The sequence below is a fragment of the Spermophilus citellus genome (assembly GCF_964194105.1).
Source record: "Spermophilus citellus genome assembly, chromosome: 12".
Lineage (NCBI taxonomy): Eukaryota > Metazoa > Chordata > Mammalia > Rodentia > Sciuridae > Spermophilus > Spermophilus citellus.
This window is the reverse complement of record NC_138198.1, coordinates 2,330,264-2,339,083: the sequence shown is the minus strand read 5'-3', so window position 1 is coordinate 2,339,083 and position 8,820 is coordinate 2,330,264. Positions and strand designations below refer to the sequence as shown.

Below are 8,820 nucleotides of genomic sequence, written 5' to 3'. Positions count from 1 at the left end.
CCAGTGAGACCTTTAACATCACATGGGGATTTTAAGAGGACAAAGCTGGATGGATGTCTGTTGGTGTGTGACACAGCGAGTCCCACTGTGTGTAACCACCCTGGGACTCTCATGTAGAGGATGTCACGGGAGTTTTAGAAGGTGAGACAGTGCAGCCAAATGTGTGCCGTCGTGCTGGCTGACAGGATAAATGGGTTTCTTTGCTCAGGGTCCTCTGAGAGCATCTGATTTCACGTCTCAAAAATGCCTGTGGGAGACACTGCCTGCGTGACCTCAGGAAACCTCTGGTAGTGAACGCTGTGCTTCCCTCTTATTTGCAAGTGGATGCTGTGAGCTGTTCAGATGATACAGCAGAACCCAACCGGCCAATGTGCATGTCATGTGATTTGAAGATTCTAGTGTTATATAAACATGCACCAAGTGCTTCCTGCCACAGAACAAGTTTTCTGCATGGGGGGTTTGTTTCTCTTTCCAAGTAGGAATCAGAATTAAAAGGGTTTTTTTGGGTGTGTGTGTGTGTGTGTGTGTGTGAGTGAAATAGTGTGTCTTCTTGTGCTTGATGCAAGGAAAAGGAAGAAGGTCAGTGAGTCATAAGAGGTGTCAGGGCTTCTGTCAGGTGGGGTAGATCCGCCCCTGAAAACTGAGCCCGCCCAGGTCAGTATTCTGTTTTGCTCTGAATGCTTACCAGAGTCTCTATTTTAGGATTATCCTGTTTTCATTTCTTGGCAAACTGTTTCATTAGGAATATTCATGGTCATCGGTTAAAAGTACCTAAGAAGATCAACCACAGATTACTTGGAACATCTCAAAGATCTAGTGATAATACCTTCATCCCAAATGGTAAGCAATGCACTATTGACCATGCAGATTATTATCATCAGAGGCAATGAAAACTGAGTCCTCTTACAGGCAGGCTTTCGGAGGCTTAGCGTCTCCCGATGACCTTCTGATAGTTTGTGTTCCTTTTGGGGTTGTGAGTTTGCAGGCTTTAATGGCCCCGATGAGCCAGGAGCTAGAGGTGCCTCCAAAGGGTGCGATTTCATGAGGATTGTCCAGGAGGACAGAAAAATAGGCATCATGGTGGGTGTGCACAATCCAAATAAAGTCCAAAGCCCACGGGAATCAAAGAGGCTTGGAAGAAGAGGAATCCAGTTTCCAGTGAAGCTGTTCACTGACCTCTAACCAGTAGCGCCTAGGAGCACACAAGCCACGCGGCTGTACTAACATCTTGTGACCCGTGAAGGTGCCGTGTTGCTGAATACTTGAAGGTCCTTCTCAGCTCTCATGCCAGGACACTATTTTAAGAAAAGCCTAAACAGTCTTACTGCTTTGCTGTGAAGGGCACATGGCAAGATGTCCAGGTCCCACCCATGTGCATGCCAGGTCTCCAGCTTGGTTGGAACTAGTGTTGATCTAAACCTTCACCTAAGGGCTCCTTTGGAGTTAAACATTGAAAATGTTGCTTTTCCCCTCATGCTTAGGGAGTGTGTAGTGGCTGCTATGCAGGGGCGAGGCACATATTTAAGGTTACAGTGTGCTAAGATCTCCTAGAGCCAAGACTTACCAGCGATTAAAGCAATTAAGCTACAGAATGTCTCTCTCTCTGGGCATTCGCTCTGAGAGAAATGCAACCTTGAGGGAAATAGCTAGGAGGCAAGAGGTAAATATTTCCAAGTGGACAAGGTCTTAGAGATATCAGAGGCTTCAGCTATGCCTTGCTCAGGAAGATTTTCAGTGGACCAGAGAGGGAATACGGCATCAGGGTGACCAGGTACGGAGGATCAGTAAGAATTCAGTGCTGGGGTGTGTGGCCAGAACCACGACCCCTGGGATCACCCCATTCCCCATCCCCGTCAGGGAGATCTGCAGGTACAGCAAGGGCTGACAGTAGTCGCATCCCCCAACCACAGCCCGTGACCTGGATTTCCACAGATGGCCATCATCACCTATGTTGCCCTGCTTTTGCAAGTTGCAAAGATGATTCCGTAATCAAAATCCAGTTGATAGTCTTCACAGAATCCCATCCTATTCTAATAGGATTTCTAGACAAATTTCCTTCAATGATGGCTGCCTCGTTGGTCTGGAGTCCTAGAGACAAATTGGGAATTCAGTGTCACCACATAGACAAAGGTACCCAGCACTGAATAATTTAAGGGCAGTGCTACTGGGTTGTGCCGACGAATCATAGACTGTTATATCCACCTTCAACCATCCTCTAAGTTTGTATGTTTCAGCCTGATCCCAACACAATTCTATTTGAAAATAGGGTCTCTATGGAAGAGATTACAGCTGAATAAGGTCATAAGGGTGGGTTCCTGATCTAATAGCATGAGTGTCCTTATAAAAGATACCAGAGAATTCTCTCTCTCTCTCTCTCTCTCTCTCTCTCTCTCGCTCTCGCTCTCGCTCTAGCTCTCACTCTCTGTGTATCTCTGTCTCTCTCCCCACACACACATTGAAGAGGTTGCATGAGCATCTTGTGAAATGAAAACTGTCTGTGAATCAAAGAAGAGGATAAATAATGAAACCTGCTTTGTCAGCACCTCCATCTTGGACTTACCAACCTTCAAAACTGAGAACAATTCTCTGTTGTTTAAACCATTCCGTCTCGTGGTATTTTGTTTCAACACCCCAAGCAGACGGATACCTTTCCCTTCAGTGGCTGCGGTGCTCATGATAATTAGGACAACTCCGGTAAGAGATGGGCCATTTAGTGATGACTTGCTATGTGCCCGGCGTTGCTAGTAACTTCTAGTTTTTATTGGTTCCTCCTTTTATGGTGGGTGCTTTTCCTTCTGTGTGCTTGCTGTGTTGGTCTGGAATGAGCAGGGAATCCTGTGTGCGACTACAAGGACATGTGCTGGGCTCAGGTGGACTGATGTGACATCACTCGGTTGAAGCCAGGACAAGGAAATCTGGGTGGCAGCCTCAGTTTGATATATTTTAATTCCCTTTGGATTCACATACATTTGGCAGATCTTATTTCTCTTTCATTCTAGCATTTCGGAGCATGTGAGAATCATTTGGGTAAAAGTTGATGCTATAACTCTCTTGGGATCAAGCGTCTAACCATGCTGTCTTTGGAACAAGGCGTCCCAGTAGGAAGTTGTGTCATGAGTCTCCCTGTCCATGGGAACTGTGGGGCAGGATGAAGGACGTCCCACCGGCACACCTTGCATGCTGTGACTCTCTTGTGTCTTAAACCATTTTCCTCAACTGAGTCTGGAGAACCCTAGAAGATTCTGTCTTCAGTAGGTGATGTCTTACCCACTAAGCACCTTGGCCCACCTGAATGAGGAGGTGAGGTACAACAGGGACAGGATTCTGCCACACAGGCCTTGGGACAGGTGCCCAGACAGGAAACAAGGCTTCCGGGATAGGATCAGAGATGAGGGAATGAGAGAAAGGGACCATTCCAAGCCACTTCTTTCAGCAGGATTTGGATCTGGATTTGGAGAGCATCTCATGGCATTTTCCATGTGACAGGCTCATGCACAGACCTGAGTTTCCCCTGCTGGGGTCCCTCACTTCCTCTCTCTTTATTTTCTCCTATCACAGTTCATATCAGTGATTGACCACACGGTGTAGACTGCATATGTTGCTACTGGCCCGCGGGCAGAGGAAGGAGCTACAGCTTCCATTTTGGCCCTGGGAATTTCTTACCCTTAAAAGGTGCCAAGTTGGCTTCGCCTGTTGCCAAGACAAAAGGTCAGGTCAGAAAAGCAGCACACGCTGACATTCGAAGTGCAAGGTCTCTTTTTTCAGTCCAGACAAGAAAGCAGGGTACACGTGGTCCTCGCTGCGTGGAGTGTACTCTCCACCCCAGGACCACAGATGGGCACATTTGGCATGTCCTTGTAGCTGGCCTTTTATTAGGATCACACTTTCCAGGCACCATGCTGTAGAAGTCACATCTCTACACAGAATGTAAACCCACGGCCCACTGGGATTCAGGTGGTTCCCCTGGGAGAAACAGCAGTGCCAGGAATTTCCCAGGTGTGGACTGAGCTTCAAAGCAGATTCAATTTGCAGGAGGGAGCCCTTCATCTTCAAGCAAAAGAGCTGCTAATTTCCCCTTTCTTTTCTGAACATAGTCTGAGTGACAGCATGATTATTTGGAAGAAACCAGTGTGGGCAGGTCAATATTACCTCATTGAAGATGCCAAGTTTGATAGTCGGCTTCCCAACCTGGCATGGTCCTGACACTCCACTGGGTTCCGCTCCTGGGTCTAAGACTAATAATCTGTCTGCTGAATTTCAGGAGCAATTGCATGGGGATTTTTTTCTTCTCTTGATTTGCACTTCCACAAACTTCGAATAGGATCTAGAAAGGAAGAAAAAGAAATGACAAAAAATTAATTCTTAGGGAGGCCAGAAAATTGTCAGCGGTCACCTTAGGAACCAAAGAGATATCTTTCGTCCATCTGTGCCAATCACCATCATTTTTCCTTGTAAGTCTATACCCCTGACTTCCTGCCTTGCTCCTCCCCCCTCCTTCCCTCTCAGACCGTGACTTCCTGCTATTGCTCCACATCCCTGTTTGTGGCCTTCACCCCCCATCACCCAGGAAGGAGTCTTTGCATTAAGGGCTCTTTGTTTGAACCATCTGGGGTGAATTCTGTGTCCTGCCAGAAGTCTGCCCTGCAGTCTTTATTAAAAGTTGGGTGGATGTGTCTACTGCCTATTTTGCTAATTAAAATATTTAAGGTTATGTCCATATAGATGCAGTCAGTGTTTATGACATTCCTAGGAATGCTGGGAGACAGGATGGGAACGGAGGAACGTTTCCACCATACACCTGTGTACCTTGAAATGAACGACCCGACGGAACTCACCTCTGCCCTGGTCTCCCCAGAGCTGTGCTACTGCTGTGACCATCGACCCTGTCTTGACTTCCCTGGAAATGCCTCTCTCTCTCTCTCTCTCTCTCTCTCTCTCTCTCTCTCTCTCTCTCTCTCTCTCTCCAGCTTCAGCAGCCCCATAAACCTAACTGGACCTAACTGCATCCTCTTAGGTGCAGTTAGGTTTATGGGTCAGCTAGAAGGCTCCATCTCCTGAAATGCACGGATCTGCTTTGTGACACTTAAACCGTCTCACTCTCTGCAGTTCGAGGTGTGACTTACAATGAATATTCACTTGAGAGGTGCATCCTGTTTTCAAATGAGACGGAGAAAATGATTAATACAAGATGCCTTGAAACTGGGAAACAGAGAAAACACAACATGACTGACTTCTAGAAGGTTCAAATATAAGGAAGCAAATTAGGAGAAGAGAGACTTCAGCCATGGGGGTGTGGGTTTCACAAAGACCACGTCAGATGGGCTGGGTGGAGGGTGTGACCATGCATGACACCTGGGTTGGGTACAGACCAAGCTTCTCCAGGCTTCTTCTAGTCATTTGATCCAAACAAGGGCTTCCACCTCAGTCCTTGCAGTATCCTTCCCGTGAGAACTCTGCTAAGTCGGGTCAATCAGAACCCTCTACCCTCACGTACCTGATCCCCCTCCATACCTGAGCTTGTTCCTTATCTCACCCCCACCCTGGGTGATGTCTGGTCACCCTGACCGCAAGAATCCTCTTAGGTGCGGTTAGATAAAATTCCTCCTCCCCACACCCCATGTCTCCTCTTACTCATTTTCTAATTGTTTACCCCATTCCCACCCTGCTCCTCTGCTACACATTCCAACTTTTCCTTGTTGCAGTCAGAGTTGAGCCCCCAAATCTCTCTCCTACTGCCAGACCCCATTACAGAAGCACCTGGAATAAAGACTGCCTTACTATTCTTTAACAAATGGTAGAATATTTTTTTCTTCAATAGTTGCCCATTAGTCCAGAAGCCCCCATGGAGCATTAGAAAAACCAAATACGAGGTATCTTTTATGGTTTGGACGTGAGGTATCTGCAAAACTCACGTGTGAGACAACACAAGAGGGCTTAGAGGAGAAACCGTTGGGTTGCAAGAGTCTTAAGCCAATCAGTGAATTGGTCCCTGATGGGATTAACTGAGTGGTAACTGAAGGCAGGTCAGCTGTGGCTGGAGGAGGTGGTCATTGCAATGGGCCTTTGGGGTACATATTTTGCATCTAGTTAGTGGATTTACTCTCTTTCTCTCTGTCTGCTTCCTGATCATCATGTGAGCAGATTCCCTCCACCACACTCTTCCACCACGATGTTCTGCCTCACCTCCAGCTCTGAGGAATGAAGCTGGCTACCTTTGGACTGAGACTTCTGAAACTGTGAGCCCCCAAATAAATTTTTACTCCTCTAAAATTGTTCTTGTCAGGTCTTTTAGTCACAGCAACAGAAAAAAAAATGAATAAAATAGTATTCTTATTGCAGCTACATGCCATGCAAGGTCGGGCCAGCCATGCTCTTTGGCAGTACTGAGTTTCTCCAAATCTATGTGCCACATCAAGGGACTAAGCTTCAAAGTCAATTAATGAGTTAGTTGATGGTGTACATATCATGGAGCTATTTTTGAATAGTGCTTCTGATAGTGATGGTAATTAATTGACTAAGTTATATTTGTATGTTTAAATGGTCATTATAATTATAGTGACTCATAGAGAAGACAATGTGACAGCAGAATTGATTTAAAAATTAAAATAGTGTTAATTATCTGAGCCAGGTGATGAAAGTTAACATTCTTAGCCATGTATTATGGATATTGTGCACCCTGCATGTGATGAAATGGAGAAAGGCACCTCTTTTTCCAAAAGCACAGTCCAGTCATGAGAAAAACATCAGACAGACACAAACTGAGGGGCATTATACAAAATATATGCCTTCTCAAAACTGTCAAGTTCATGAAAAACAAAGCTAAAAACCTCACCGCAGATCTAAGGAGACTGGGAGATAGAACAGCTGTATCTGACATGGATCCTGGAACAGAAAAAAATACATTAATGAACAAACTGCATAAAGAATAAACACAGAGCTGGGCACAGTGGTGCACACCTGTAATTCCAGAGGCTTTGGAGGCTGAAGCATGAGGATTAGGAGTTCAAAACCAGCCTCAGCAACGGTGAGATGCTAAGCAACTCAGTGAGACCCTGTCTCTAAATGAAATACAAAAAAAAGGCTGGGGATGTGGCTCAGTGGTCCAGTGCCCTGACTTCAATCCCCTGTACCACCCTTCCCTCAAAAAGAAAAGAACACACACAATCTGGGGATTAGTCAGTAGTAATGTGTAAATGTCAGTTTCTTAGTTTTAACTAACAAGCCAAGGTGACATAATATATGACAACATTAGTGCTAACTGAAATAGATTGAAGGGTGTAAAGGGACTCTCTGCACTCCCTTAGAAGTTTTCTGTAAATCTAAAACTTTTCTTTCCAAAAGTTTACTTTAAAAATAAATCCGATATGACTTTCCTATGTTCATATATGAATACATGACCAGGGACACTCCACTCATGTACAATCACAAGAATGGGAAGTTACACTCCATGAATGTACGATATGTCAAAATACATTCTACTGTCATGAACAAATAAAAAAAGTTTAAAAATAGTATTTTCTGATTCAAATGTTTGGTATAGCATAAATGAGCTTAGAAATCTTCACTCTGTTCTAACAACTGAAGAGCAGAAGTGGGAATAAGCTCTTCTATAGATACCTAAGTGAACTGAAGTCACAAAATTGGAGAGATAGGAAGATACAGAGAATCACACCCTACAGGTGCAGAAACCCCCAAGTATCCACCTCTGTGGGAATCGCCGTGGCGGGGCTCAGTAATATGGAACAAGTCTGAGAGTTAAAAACTTCCGGGGAACCCAGCTATGGGGGGTGTGGGAGGCACTTCTGTTTGTTCTACCGGCAGGAGTTCAGCCAGGATCTTGGAGTAAATATCAGAGGAAAATCCCCTCGTGATTGCTGCCGGGAAGGAAGAAAAGGAACGATTTTGGAAAATGCCGAGCACTGTGTTCTGCTGAACAAGGCCTACCCTCAAGCTAGTCAGCCAGAGCCCAAACTATTGAGGATCAGCAGAGCAGAACTTACCTGTGATGAGGGAAATACTCAACTCCAATCTCTTACAGCATTTTATCCCACCTAAGAATCACCTGTGAAGGCCACAGGCCGGGGGTACAAAGCTTACCAAAAGACTGAGATGATTTGTAGGACTACAGGGTGCCTTCATATCTCCCATAATTCAACACCAAATCACCCAAGGCTTATTTACTGGGTTTCCTTTTACCCAGTCCATTATGTTTATTTTTAAACAACAACAAAAATAAAAATTACAAGGCCAACTCAAAGGCAAAACACAGTTTGGAAAGCCTGAACAAGTATGAGATTCAGAGTCAGATAAGGCAGGAATGTGAGAATAATCAGGCAAGAAATTTTTTAAAATCTATGATTAATACACTGTAGACTCTAATGGAAAAGTAAGGCAATATGGAAAAACAGAAGGATGATACAAGCAGGAAAATAGAAATTTTAGGGAAAAACAAAAAAAGAAATGGCATAGATCAAAAACACAATAATAAAGAACATGTCTTTGTCATTATTCAGTTTTGATTACTGTATATTGTGGAATGCTTTGAAGTCACTTAGTGTGACTCCTCTCCGTTTGTTCTTTTTGCTCAAGATGCTTCAGCTCCTCAGCATCTTTTGGGTTCCCATGAATTTTAAGATGTTTTTTTCTGATTCTGTGAAGAATGTCATTGGTGCGTGGATGGGGATTATACTGAATTTTTAAACCACTTTGAGTATTATGAACATTTCAGCAAAGTGAATTATTATGCTTCACAAATATTGGTGAACTTTTCTTTTTGTGTGTGTATCCTCTCAAATTTTTTTCATCAGAGGAATTTTTGTT

General features: G+C 44.5%; 1 long non-coding RNA gene across 4 annotated transcripts in view; it reads left to right on the top strand.

Moving 5' to 3' along the window:
* The first annotated feature begins 502 nt into the window (after positions 1–502).
* The window catches only part of LOC308631861, a 29,688-nt gene continuing 21,370 nt past the window's right edge, over positions 503–8,820 (top strand). For 2 of the 4 annotated variants that reach the window (XR_014018355.1, XR_014018356.1), the window contains exons 1-3: positions 503–654; positions 743–840; positions 6,142–6,236. This is a non-coding gene — a long non-coding RNA (uncharacterized lncRNA). Of the gene's footprint in view, positions 655–742; positions 841–4,366; positions 4,452–5,818; positions 6,024–6,141; positions 6,237–8,820 lie in introns of all 4 variants that reach the window. The other 2 variants (XR_014018358.1, XR_014018357.1) reach the window with 2 other exon arrangements.